Raw genomic sequence first — 13,325 nt, 5'->3', positions numbered from 1 at the left:
TGATTTTGTTTCTCTTTTCTAAACAGAGGGTCAGTTGTTGGGCTGTTCTCATTCTGAAAGTACACATGCTCCAGACGTGGAAGAGAGCCCTCCTGCCTGCCTTTCAGGGAACATGTAATTGTGGAGGGTCTGGCTCCAGCAAACAGGCGTTCTCCTCCCTCTGACTCAGACACAAGATCTTCCAGGCCCAGAGAGGACCTGCCGTTCAAGGTCATTGACCTCGGGTGATTAAATGTCACCTGGTGCGTAGGTTGAGGCATCCCTGAAGCCAAACATTTTGGCTAACAAGAGTTAGGCACAGCCAGGCGCTCAAGTATGTGCGCATGACCAGGTGACACCCACGCAACTCAGCCAGACACCCAGGAAGCCTAAGGAGCCAGACCACGTCCAGACCACCAGCGTGTGGGCACAGCTTTGCACCCACCAGGCACGGGTTCATTGCTACCTGTTCTCTTCTGCACTCTGTTCTGACAAGTTCTGCCGCAGGATGGCTGGAACACAGAAAACGGACATGCAGCCCACGGCCCTGATGGGACCAGCGACTTCCCGGGTCTCTTGTGCTTGACAGCCAAGACTCAGCTGGTGCCCTTGTCACCCTCCCAGGAGCGAGGCCGCACGCAGTCCTTGAAACCTACACACCGCCTCCTCACAGGTTGCAAGGGGGTGACACTGGCAACCAGGCCTTCTAACACGGTTCTACCTGACCTAATGGTGTCTCCTCACGGGCAACATTTGCTCATTGTGGAAACAGGGCACGATGCTGGCTAATTCAGCCTCATCAGTGTTCATAAGATCAAATTAGATCTGATCATATTACATCAGATGACATCCAATCAAATTAGGCATTGTTGAAAATCTGAGTTGACATTGAAGGCTGCCCCCACAAGTAAATTTTCAGAAAATGAGCCATAGCTACGGAGCAGCTGCTCAAAGCCTGATGGCTTACAGCCGAGACCCTCTTGTAAACTCCCCTGCCATGGCTCGTGTCACATCTCTTGCCTCGTGGTGATCGACCCCGGGCTGGCCTCACATCCATGACCTGCGGTGTTTTCAGCACACACAGATGGGCCCTGGCATGGAGCTGGAATGAAGAGCTCGGCATCTGAGCCCAGACCTGATCTCTAAGGGGATCCCGCCTGCAGAGCACAGCAGCTTAGGTGTGTGACACCCGAGTGGGCGCTGTCCGCGGTACTGAAGCGACCCCAGGCGTCCCCCTACCCTACCTCCTCCTGCCACAGAGGCCTGGAAAGTCCAATACAGGCACACCTCGTTTTGCTGAGCTGCACAGACATCATGTCTTTACACACTGAAGGTTTGTGGCAATCCTGTGCCATTTTTCCAACAGGCTCAGTGATGATTAGCATTTTTTAGCAATAAGGTATTCTTTAATTAAGGTTGTACTTTTTTTGACATACTGCTATCGCACACTAAATAGACTACAGTATAGTATAAATATAACTTAATGCACTGGGAAACCAAAAAATTCATGTGACTCGCTTTATTCAGTGTATTGCAGTGGTCTGGACCTGAACTGCAATATCTCTGAGGTATCACAACGTGACAATCCTTCACACACACTAGAAAGGCTATAATTAAAAAAATAAATAAACAAAAATAACGAACATCGGCAACAATGTAGAGAAACTGGAACGTTTAAACATCTTTTGTGGAAACGTCAAATGATGCAGCCTATCTATATAACAGTTCAGCATTTCTTCAAAAAGGAAAAAAAAAATTACCACATGGCCAAACAACCACTCCTAGATATATATTCCAAGGAACTGAAAATAGGTATTCAAATGGAAACTTGTACACAAATATTCATGGCAGCAGCTTCACAATGGCCAAAAGTAGAAACAATTCAAATGTGCATCAATGAAAGGAGAAAGAAAATGTGGTAAATCCATAAACTGCAGTATTATTTGGCCAGATAAAGGAATAAATAAATGGTACAGCCACTGTGGAAAATGGTACGGCAGTTCCTCAAAACTCAAAGACAGAATTAACGAATGATCCAGCAATTCCACTTCAGGGTATATACCCAAAAGATTTGACATTAGGGACGCAAACGGATTATGTGTACACCCGTATTCATAGTGGATTCACACTAGCCGAAAGGTGGAAGCCACCCAAGTGTCTATAGATGAATGAATGGACAAAATGTGCTATATACGAGGGGACTAGTATTCAGCCTTAATATCTAAGGAAATTCTGGCGTGGGTTACCACATGGCTGAATGTGGAAGTCATTGTGCTAAGTGAGAAAAGACAGCTACAGAAGGACAAACATTATTTGATTCCACTTATATCAGCTATGTACCAAAATCTAATTCAGAGACAGAAAGTAGAATGTGGCTGCCAGGGGTTGTGGGGAAATGAGAATGTGGAGTCATTGCTTTATGGATACAGTTTTAATAGAGGAAAATGAAATTCTGAAGGTGGATGGTGTTGGTGGTATTTGTACAACGTAAACGCCGTTAATGCCATAGAAACGCATCCTTCAAATGGTTTAAACGGTAAATGTTGTGCTGCATAGAATTAATCACAATAAAAAAATAAGTGAAGTACTGATAGCTGTGAGAACACGGATGGACATTGAAAACATCTTAAGTGAAAGAAGCTGGGCATGAAAGGCATCCAAGATAGGATTCATTCCTGAAGTTTATTTACAAATTTATGAAAATCAGGGAAAGCCTCAGTAACAGTTCCAGAAAAACAGAGTCACATTAGAATGGAAAGAGACATTTTCACACAGTTGGGACAGGTGGTGAAGGCTGGAGCGGGGCCATGGATTGGACTGTAATGTGGAAGCCATAACCATTTCCACACTGGGGGCCATGTGGTGAGTCCCTGGGAAAGCTCACCTGTTTTGGATGAAACTCACTGGGGGACTGGGTGTGAAATGTCGGAAAGCGATGACAGCTGCAGAATCTGAGTGCAGAGAAAGAGTATCCACAGTGCTATGGAAAGTTTTCCAGACTTTTGAAATTACTGGAAAGTAAACTACTTGAAACAACCATGTCGGTACCACACCAGAAAAACAGAACGCATCCAAGCTCATTACAGACGCCAAGACCTATGCAGACCCAGTTCACCCAAGGGGGTGAAGCTAATGGCCCTTGTTAACTAGAGGCAATGAGGGAGAATATATTAGTAGCCACTGTGCCTTGGGCACGTGACCTGGGATTTGGAGACATGGCGGGCTTTTGTTTTTTTTTTTTTTTAATTGGAGAAGGGGAACAGGACTTTATTAGGGAACAGTGTGTTCTGTGTACTTCCAGGACTTTTTTTTTCCAAGTCAAGTTGTTGTCCTTTCAATCTTAGTTGTGGAGGGTGCCGTTCAGCTTCAAGTTGTCCTTTCGGTCTTAGTTGTGGAGGGCGCAGCTCAGCTCCAGGTCCAGTTGCCATTACTAGTTGCAGGGGGCGCAGCCCACCATCCCTTGCAGGAGTCAACCCAGCACCTTGTGGTTGAGAGGATGTGCTCCACCAAACTGAGCCATCTGGGAGCTCAGTGTCAGCTCAGCTCAAAGTGCCACGTTCAATCTTAGTTGCAGGGGGTGCTGCCCACCACCCCTTGCAGGACTCGAGGAGTTGAACCGGCAACCTTGTGGCTGAGAGCCCACTGGCCCATGTGGGAATCGAACCAGCAGCCTTTGAAGTTAGGAGCACGGAGCTTCAACCGCCTGAGCCACCGGGCCTGCCCCCACAGCAGCCTTTTTACTTTCGGTTTTCCACATCACTCGACCCCAAAAGTCTATAGTGACCAAAGCAGGGTGGTATTGGCATAAAACCAAACACATCGATCAACAGAGCAGAATGGAGCTTAAAATTGACATAATTTGATGCTGGGAACATTGGACAGCTGTACGCAAAACAACAGCACTGAACACTATCTGACACCACAAAGAAAAACCAGCGATCTCCCCCACTATGTCAGTCCTCTGCTGGGTCCTCCTGTGGCCGACATCCCTCCCCTCCCCCACCCGTCAGCAAAGTTCACGCACAGGAAGATTCTCCCCACCTCTCCTCCTCTGTCCACACTTCCCGGGGAGATACTGAGGTGAAGCACGCACAGAAGGACGTCCCTTGTGTCCCCGAAGCAGCAGCACCTCCAGGATACACCGAGCTCCTCTCACAACAGACGCCAGCACAGGATGCGAGAGACATCACGGCGGCTCTGGCCCCAGCTCTCGCGTGAGACTCGGGACCCTGGCTCTCGTGAAGACTGGCTGCCCTCTGTCTCGCGAGGCTGGCCCTGGCTCTCACGCCAGAGGCATACCCCGTGCTCACTTCATTCTCTGAGAAAGTGGTACCACAGGAAGTGATCACTTCAATTGGGCCCGGAGGAAACGTGCGTGGGAAACCGGTTTGGAGAAAATACTCACATGTGTACTCACCTGTGTTCAGCTGAGAGAAGACACCAGAGCTGGACCATGGACCCCAGATCCAGGCCTCTAAATGGAGCCTTGCCCCATAGCCAGACACCAGGGCCTGAGCAGGACCCCTTACCAGGGACCCTGGACCCTAATCTCCAACCCTGACCCTGACTTCTAACACCCTGCCTCCAACCCTACAGCTGTAAACCCCTGAACCCTTAAACATTTAACATCCCTGAACATGAACTAACACCATGAAAACCACCACGAGATCAAATGCTTCGGAAGAGAAAAGGATGCCATCAAGAGACAGAGTAGATGTTAGGTGAACGAGGCTGCTGCTGGTGTAACCCCGTGTGTTACAGTGTCAGGAAGTCCTGACAGTGCTGTTCTCTGGACAGTAACAGAAAAACCCCACTGCTCAGCAGGAACCTTGAATGAGTCGTCATTTTGGTCCAGGTTCTCCAAAGGCCCAGAGAAAAAGAGCGACGTTTCTTCTGGTCTGGATATTCTCTGAGCTGAGAGCTCACACGGGTGTCTGCTCTGTGAAATACACCAGCCGTGTGTCAGTTTTACGCTGTAGGACAGCGGTCGAAACTGCAGAATCCTGAAACTAAAGCATTAAAATTCAGATGCCCTTTCTCTGCCTTTTGACTTAAAGCCGTAGATGAGCCACGTTTTATGTTAAGTGTGTAACTAAAATGTTATGAAAATCTTTCCCCTTTCTTAAGAGTATCTCAGTTATCACTGAGAGGTCACACCACCATTTCAATGCCCACACTAAGTACACGTCAGTTGCCAAGAAAACATAGTAAAAGCAGACATTCTGTTCACAGATATTAATATCAAAAGTTTAACATTTTCTAAGTCCAAAAAGAATAAACGACCCATGCTTCCTGCTCCCTGCCTGGGGTTCATCAGTGACAGTTTCCATGGGAGTCCCAGAAAGACCACAGAGTGTTTTACAAAGCACAGGCATTAGGTCCTATTTGCCCCCTGTGCACAGAGCTGTGTGTGGGATACTGGCAGCAGTGACTGGAACTCATTGACTATAATGAAAGGACCAGGCAGTGTTACTGCGTATGGGGCCGGGGTCTGCAAACATCCCATCACCCACTCCTCCCACTGCATGCCTCTATTGTAAGGGTGAGATCCAGGGAAGCAATAACACAGTTAGACGTAGCTAGTTTGCAGTGTGACTCACCCATAGCTCGCTATCTAGCCGCCTGTAATTAAACCTAGTTACTGATCCATCCTGATACTCAGCTGTTTTCTCTCTGTTTCTCCCCTCAATGATTAACTGTTTGTTCCCTTTCTCAAGTAAACCCATACCTCGTTAACTAACATCCTCACCTGGGAAAGAGCAATTTCTTAATCCTCAGGCACCCGGACACTGAAATCCAATTGACAACTTCTCCCAGTTTTTTACTGGTGATGCATTCGAGTCCCAGGCCGCTATGGCTGAGTCCTAGTTTGGAGTCCGGACATAACATCGTCTTTAAACAGACCAGACCCAGGAAGGATGTCAGCCCTGCAACCTGCCTGACCGACTCCTTTCCTACCTAAGAGAAAGCTCACCTGGAGTTAGGCGCCGCTGTGCACCCTCAGACACTGGACTCCGCCCCGGTGACTCCCCCTCCCCCACACCCCACCCCTCGCCCGTGTTTCTCTCCTTCCTACCAGAGGCAGCCGTCCTTGATGGGCACTGCCATGGGCATTCTCTCTCTGCCCTAACTGTCGTAAAAACTTCCTCTGTGGAGTCTGTGAATGCTTTCACCTTTTGTAAATTCCACGCCACGACACCTATCTGTCCACATGGCTAACTTTGGAAATATGTGTATTTTTACAACGTGTACATTCTCAGTTATCCCGTTTTATTTAGGTTGTACATGTCATTACATCTGATATTCATGGAACTACAGTGCGATGAAAAAGATTTCTGTAACAACATCCCCTGAAAAAATTACCTTGCTGAGTGGGATGACTTGTATCTCACATTAGTGGGTGTTCATTCAATTTATAGGACCTTTCGAACAAGTACACGTTTACTAAAGTAAGGTGCATAAAGGCCCAACCAGCATAAAAATAAGGATAACATGGAAATCAATACATTAACCATGAACATGATCATTTATTACTATCGAGTATTATGAACTGTACGTAATCGCAGCTGTTGTACATTTAGACGACTGGCATATGTGAATTCCCCAAGCATGTAGGTTAAAATTCGATTTTATCTTATTAATCGGATTCTTAATTTGATGATTAGCTCAGCTAGAAGAAGTTGTTCTTATAGGCAGAGAGAACAGTGCCTCAGGGAGAGACGGGAGGAAAGGAAGGAAGATGGGAGGTGAAACAAAGAAAAGAGAGATGAGATCACTCCTCAGAAATGCTACAGCTACAGCTAATTGTACAGGGTTATAACACTGTCAGCATTGCAGGCTGGGAAAAACCTCCCCCCTGTGTCCTCAGGACAGTTCCCACAAGGAAATGCCTCTTCCTGGTGGGAGGGAGTGGTCAGCAGAGACCCACCATGGGAACGCCCCGGAAATGCCCTGGGCTCACCTGTGACTCCACTCCTGAGTGTTTCGCACCCCCATTCAAATATCATCCTAAAGTTTCTTTGTTTCAGCACAGTCGCTCTCCTCCTGAGCCTGTGCACTCCTGCATTTTGGGAATATATTTTCTTTTTAAAAGTAAATCCTCAGCCTGCTTGCCTTTGTTCGCAACGAGTTGTTCCTACCTCCTGGAATTCCTTCCTGTGATGACTCTGACCTGCTCTCCGATAACACACTTACTAGGTTAGAGCAAAAGAAATGATTGTTAAGCCCCCACAGTATTGGGGGAGCCTGCGAGTAGAATTACTGGCCGGGGCACCGCTGGCTCCTGGCAGCCGCTGCAGCTGACAAGGACATCAGCCAGCAGAGGTAAGCGGTGTTTTTGTTCACCCTGTGAGCCTCTCTGGTGTATTTCTGCAGGGTTTGAGAGAATTTAGAAGTGCTGCATGTCCTTTTCCCCTTCTCTACATGTAGACTGGCAGGAAAATATATTTGTGAATCTAGCTTCTCGAGCGAGAGTAGCTACTCACAGGTTTTCTTTATTGAATCTTCCCTGCCAGAGATGGTCATTTTTTGTGTCTCTATGTCTCTTGTGTCGTTTGTCCTGACAAGGAAATACCACAGTGACAGAAACCCTTTGGCTTCCTTGGTTAAGCTGTAAAAAGGCTTTTTGGTTTATTAAATCCTACCATCAGTGGCCAGAGTATGGATCCTTTGAATTGGAAAAACTTCTAAATTGGAAAATGTGTTAGAGAACTCTCACAACAAAGCTGTTTTTTTGGAACCTAGAGAAAGACCACATGTTTAATACAAAGGGATACAAGAAAATTTAACTATTCTTAAGCTTTTGAATTAGTTTTTCAGCTTCTTGGGTCTTAATAGATGCTAATATCAACTATTAGAGTTAAAAAAGGCAGAAGAGAAAATCAAGAGATGTGCAAATGTTAAAAATCTTTATGGAGATTTAAGATTTTGAGAACTGGTATGTTGAAACCGGCTTTAAAGGATTTAATAACCAATCAGAAACTTGAGAAAAATGGAAGCTGGTTTTTCAGTCTAGTAGAAGTGAGAAAGTCTCACCATCATCCCGGGCCCTCTGCCGAGTAGATCTGAAATGGAAACAGCCCACAACTGCCCCAGACCCGCTGAGGTAAATAAAATGAAAATTTCAAAAGGGGCAGTTTTAACAATAAAAGCCTCTGTCTTCCAGCTTGGCTCCCCTTTTCCTCCCTCCTTAAAGACTGTGAAGCACAAATAAAACCCTGAGCACCATCCCCTTAGCAGTAGACAGGAAGACTCCATGCAGAAGCCTCACAAAACTTTACCTGCCACGTGTGTTGAGCTTTTCCTGAATTACCTGTAAATCTCCCATTTTTACATCTAAAGCCTAAGAGCCCCCTCCCACCCTTGTCTAAAATATCATATTTACCTGATTTCTCCTCACTGTCTTTGGAAATTTTTGTGTGTGTGTGAATTCTAGGTGCTCATGTATTACAATTCCTGGTCTCTGTCAGCAGTTGGGCAGAAGTTAGCAGGGGTGCGAGGCCTTTGTCTGCTTTCTGAATTTAGATCCGCAGAAAAAATATCTGTGCAACTACTTCCTGCACCTAGAGACTCTAGGGTTTTCTTTATTCTTTCGTTCCAGAGATGTTCTTTGTTTCCTGTGTCTGTGTCTTGCGTGTCCTTTGCCCTAGGAAGGAACTACCGCGGGGACAGAACACAGGCACAGGCTCCCATAAGCCTGTCGTTGGAGCGGGCCCCACAGGCTGGGGAGTTAAGTGGTTCTCTCCAAACCGGCATCTGCTGAGACAAACTTTGCTGTGGGTCCCTCTCTAAAAGTCTCTTTAGGTTTTTCTTTCCTTCTTGTTCTGAATCCCGGGAGCTTGGCTTTGTGACCCAGGAAGCTAATCCTCTCTGGTCCCCACCATTGGCCAGGTGCCCTTGCTCCATTGGGCCTGGTGGCCAGTGGGAGAAGCTGGGGTCCCCAGTGCGCCTCTGCCTGGCTGTGCCAGCTCCCAGGGGAGTGTGTCCTGAGGGGCCTCTGCCCATAAGGGGCATCTGTCCCCCCCAGCCTTCCTTACCCGTTAGTGCTGGTCAGATAGATCCCGGTCCAGTAGCACCCGCTCAGGGCCACAGATTAGTGGGTTTGGGGCTGGAGGTGCCTCACATTTTGTGGGAGACCTGAGACACCCTGTGCACCCCTCCATCCTGACCTCCTGGGTGACGAAGGTCTGTGCTTTCTCTGACTGTCTTTGGGGGTGACCCTTTGGCTCTGGGAGGGCTGCTCCCTCTGCACTCGGTGTGGAGGGGCCTCTGGCTTCCTGGCCTGAGCTGTAAAGAGGCTCATTGGTGTCTCACTATTTAGTCCTCACTGTCCATGTACAGACGATGGGTCCTTGGAATGGGAAAAACTTATAAATTTACGTTGTGTTATGGAGCTCTTGTAACAACCAGCTGTTTCCTTGGTAAAACATCTTGTGTGTTCTCTATAGTTATTACTAATTCTGTTAATTTGTGATCTCTGTCTGAAATGGTGTTTGATTGTGGTCAGATGTTTTCTAGCTCCGGATGGTGTTACCAGTTTGTAACATTTGATGGGCTTTAACAAATTAAATGCTTATATAAACTAAGAAATAAAACACAAACTAACCCAAACGCTATTGAGGAGCAGATGATCCGGTGAAATATTTGATATTGAAGCTGGTTTTAGCTTGGTTTGATTACACAGTCATGTCTTTGAAAATTATTAACCTAAAATACATTTTTTTAACTGGGTTTATAAAAATAAGTTTGTTATCCATGTTGTAAACTGTGTCAAGAAAATAGCTTCGGTAATAATTGACTTTGAAATCTCTAAGTTTTAACTACTATATAAAATACATAAATTAAAATAAAAGATATTTAGGTAAACTTTTTAGTGATAATTATATTGTACATATACATTGAAAAGATTTTCTAGGTATCTTTGGCAATTTGAAACTTTAAAGTTTTGTTATCAAAATTCAGTGATGGATATTTATTGCATGACTAGACCATTTTCAAACAGGAGAATCATGAAACACTAATTACTGAACATAAATTTATCAACTTTTTGCTATTGTAGAGGAACGAAATATATTTGGGGGTATTAGTAAACATGTCTTCTGCCACATTTCAATTTTTTTGTGTGCTATGGGGAAATATATTCCTAGAAATTATTAAATATGTTCATAATTATATCAATGTAAAGAATCCTGGTGTCACCGCACAATTGCTTGCTTAGTTTTCAGTACAGATTGAGATGGACATTTGGGTTGTTTATGTGCCTTTTCTGTTGTGGACAGCGTTGCTGCGGATTCAGGTATTAGCTTTTGACCCCTGTTTTCAATCTGTGTCTGGGGCGTATATTCCTAGAAGTGGATTCATTGAACCACATTGGATGTTTTTTTTGGCGCGGTGGAAATTTCAAAGTATTGTATGCAGAGGCCACACCATTTTAATTTTTTTCAAACAATGCTTTAGGGTTCTAATCTCTCTCCATTGTTGCTGCCCCTTGTCAGTTTTAGTTTTCAGGATTTATAGGACGGTAGCGTGTGTGAGGGGGATCACACTGTGGTTTTCCTTTGCATTTGCATCAGGACTGAGGATGTGGAACATCTTACTGTGCCTGTTGACCATCTGTGTGTCTCATCTGGAGAAGGTTCTATTCCAGTCTATTTTACAAATTTAGTCACTTGTCTTTTTATTCATGAGTTGTACAAATTCTTTATCTACTGTGGATAACAGACTTTTATCAGATATATAATGTGTACCTATTTTCTTCCATTTTATGGACTAATTTTTCACTTTCTGGATAGCGCCTTTTGATGCACTTATGTTTTTAATTTTGAGGACAGACAATTGGTCTATGTTTTTGCTGCTGCTTGTATGTCGTGTGAATTCTAAGAAACCATTGCTAATCCAAGGTCATAAAAATGTATCTCCATGTTTTGTTCGATAGTTTATACTTTTACCTCCTGTATTGAAGCCCTTCATCTATTTTTAATTAATTTTTGTATGTGGTGAGAGGCTAGGGTCCAATTGTATTTCTCTTCATGTGGATGGCCAGTTGCCCAGCACCATTTGTTGGAAAGACCCTTCTTTACCCAATGACATGTTGTCTGTCGTGTATCAGAAATCAACGGACTTAGATGGTGGGGAGCTGCTGTGAGCCCTGCGGCCGCCCTCTGTGAACGGGCGCACCCCGTCTGGCCCTGGTCCTGCAGCTCTCCCGGGAGTGAGGCACCACCCTGCACAGGAGCGGCAAAACTGTGATCAAGTTCCTATTTGATATCAACTACAGACAGCTGACTGTGAGCTACCCAATCTGCTGAGCCCTGTAATGCGCTAGATTATTTCTATCTATAACCCTATGAGGAACATAGTATTCTGCCCCCTGTAGTTAAGGGAACTAGAGTTTGGAATTATTAAGTAATTTGCCCAATTTCACACAGCTAGTAATGGTGGAGCTTCAATTATAAAATAATTAGCAAGTGTGCCGCTGGTCTCTATGCGATAATGCCTGACACATGGCAGACGGCTTATAAAATTAGCTCTTCTAATCTAAAAAGTAAATATGCCCGACCAATGTTATTCTCTCCAGAGACAAAGTCACTCAGACCTCCTTTGAATATTGTCCTCTGTTTCCCTCTGTCATCGTGTTGATGTAATAACTTAAAATGACACAGCTACTAAATTGAAATGAGAATTTCAAGGGAAGACAGTAATTATGTTAAGAAAGTCATGTGGCTTGCCTGTTACATGCACCATCTCGTTTCCATTTCACAGTAAATCTGTTCAGATGTATTAACTTCCTTCCACGTCATGAGCTCAGAGTGACCTGTCCCAGGTTGCACAATGAGAAGTAGAGGAGCCAGGGTTCAAACCCAGATCACTTTGGCTTCAGAATCCAGCGGCTGCACTGTTTTCTGCAACTGCTTCTTTCCTCCACATCTGCTGAGGATCTTGGCAGTGTCCTCGGAGGATGGGAAAGCCCTGAGGAGGTAAAGACCCAGCGTCACAGTCTCCAAAGCTGGAGGCGCCCGGGAGTCAAAGTATCTTCTTCACATTCACCCATTCATTAAGCACACACTGATTCACTAAACTTTGTTCTTAGCTAAGTTGTAAACTATGTTACCAGTGTCTCAGCAGCTGTACAGAAATCAGGTAAAAACAAAGCATTGGTGTGTATAAGTAGCTATTGGTTGCCGTTGGCAAGTTTCTCCAAGAATGAGATGAATTTAAGAGATGGATGGCAAGGGAATAGAGATTCCACCGATTTGGGGCTTCAATCGGTTTGAAAAGCCAACTGCTGTTGGCTCCATCCACTAGAAATTACATTTTAAATATTTTTAGTGAGAAATTTCCCTCATCACACAGCCCTATGGAAAAGGATTAGATTTAGGGTGTATCACCTTACACATAATGAATTCTACCCTGACCGCCTGTTGTGTATTGAACTGTGCCTTCTGAAAACTCATCTTTGAAGTTATATCCCCCAGGACCAGAATGTGGAATTTTTTGGAGAAAGGGTCTTTACAGAGGTCATCAAGTTAAAGTGAAGTCATTAGAGAGATCACCAATCCAATATCGCTGTTGTCCTTATTTTTTTTTTTAAAAGGGGAAATGTGGACACAGACACACATAAAGATGATGTGAAGACACAGATAGGAGACAGGCATACAAGTCAGGAGACAGGCCTGTGACACATCCTTCGCTCACAGCCCTCAGAAGGAACCAATGGTACCAGTACCTTGATTTTGGGTGTGTAGCTTCTAGAACTGTGAGACAATACATTTGTTTTTCAAGCCCACACTTACAGTGTAAACACACTGTAGTTGTTACAGCCGGTTTAAGAACCTAAGACACTGCTCTATTTAAAGTGGGAGCTACTGCATTGGCACTGCCAATCCCCTTAACCTTGTTATTTTTGTTTTTTCCATAGTACTTGTCACCTTTAAAAAAAATCAGTATCTATGTCATCTATTATGTGTTCCCCTGCCTCAATGAACTCATCACAAGGAATCTCAGTTACCGATGGATTCTCTGTGCCTAATAATCGTCGCTGGCTCATACTTGGCATTCGATAACTATTTGTCAAGTATTGACTAAATCGATGAAGAAATCAACATTCATCCAGTGAATATGTAATGGCGAGGTGTCATAAATTTACAGATAAGCAATAAGTAAACACATAGTGATCTTTCAGCAAAAAGGAAGGTGAGACGGTAGTTATTGGACAATAAAGACACATTTCTTGGCACATGGGTGATGGTGGGTGTGACATTTTGTGCCAGTGTGGTGCGTGGGACATATTTCGTGCCCGGGTGCTGCAGATTTTGCTCAATAAAATGACCAAGATTCTACCCAACGCT

Source organism: Rhinolophus ferrumequinum, chromosome 6 (genome assembly GCF_004115265.2).
Source record: "Rhinolophus ferrumequinum isolate MPI-CBG mRhiFer1 chromosome 6, mRhiFer1_v1.p, whole genome shotgun sequence".
Taxonomy (NCBI): Eukaryota; Metazoa; Chordata; class Mammalia; order Chiroptera; family Rhinolophidae; genus Rhinolophus; species Rhinolophus ferrumequinum.
Note: the sequence above shows the minus strand (reverse complement) of the source record.